The following is a 1088-nucleotide window of genomic DNA, read 5'->3' as shown; positions in this document are numbered from 1 at the left end:
CAAATACATAACATGGCTATTTTCTGTCTCAAGTCGTCGTTCTTCAATATTGATCCATGATCCAACTCTCACCTGTGACTGTTGGGAGAAATGTGGGATAGCCTCCTTTTGCCTGTGTCTCCTCGAACATAGCTAGAATTTGAGCCTGTCCAAATTATATTGGCCTTGTTTAGAAGAAAAGAAAAAATACTACAACACCACCGACAAAGCTATTTAGTAATTTATGCAAGGCCATTAACGTATTCGTCTGTATTATGTTTGCATACACGTCATTTTCTCGATTTAACTGGTAATACTACGACTAAGTTTAGTCTCGCCACAAGATGTGTCAACTGCATATTTAAGACACATTAGCTACTGTCATCCATTCTATTAATTGTGTTCCCAGTGTATATTGTGTTCAACTATGGTGTTCCCCTTCCACAACATGGCCTAAAAGAATCACAGTCACACAATGACTTACCAGCGTCGCCCATGAAATCACTACCGTATAAGAGCGAGTGAGTCGGCTGTGTACTCTTCATTGCAATGAAGAAACAATATATAATAAGTTCACATTTAAATAGGTGTGGGGCAATGGAGTCAATCTTTGTGGAGAAGTGAGAAAGTGTAGTAGCTGAATGAGGCAAGCTACAAATTACAATAATGAATACAGTACTGAATATCAATGCATAACACATAATCAAATATGAATACAGTCTCTCCTCGACTTACGACAACCCTGACATACGACGGCCCTGTCTCCTCCTCTGCTTCATCCAATTAATGTTGTCTCCATGCTTAATTAAAAAAATTTATTGAGGCCCCGTGTGCATTCAGCTGACTACATTAAAGGTAAGTGCACAGTAACACTTATTGATCACTTTCAAACCCAACCACAGTGGTCGTCTTCTCAGAATTTTAAGTGCTTGGAATATTAAAACAAAATCGACACCAAAACAAACAACAGCTAAAAGTGGAGGACTTATCCAGATATCCATACTTATAACAGATCAACATTAAACCTTGTCATCACTGTTTTATGGTTATTTCTATTCCCGTGTGGGTTAACCATGATTATCTGCACTTTAGAGCATGCTTAACTCTAT

This window comes from Homarus americanus, unplaced genomic scaffold, assembly GCF_018991925.1.
Source record: "Homarus americanus isolate GMGI-L3 unplaced genomic scaffold, GMGI_Hamer_2.0 scaffold33060, whole genome shotgun sequence".
In the NCBI taxonomy this organism is placed as follows: Eukaryota; Metazoa; Arthropoda; class Malacostraca; order Decapoda; family Nephropidae; genus Homarus; species Homarus americanus.
The sequence above is the reverse complement of the archived record's forward strand: the minus strand, read 5'-3'. Positions refer to the sequence as shown.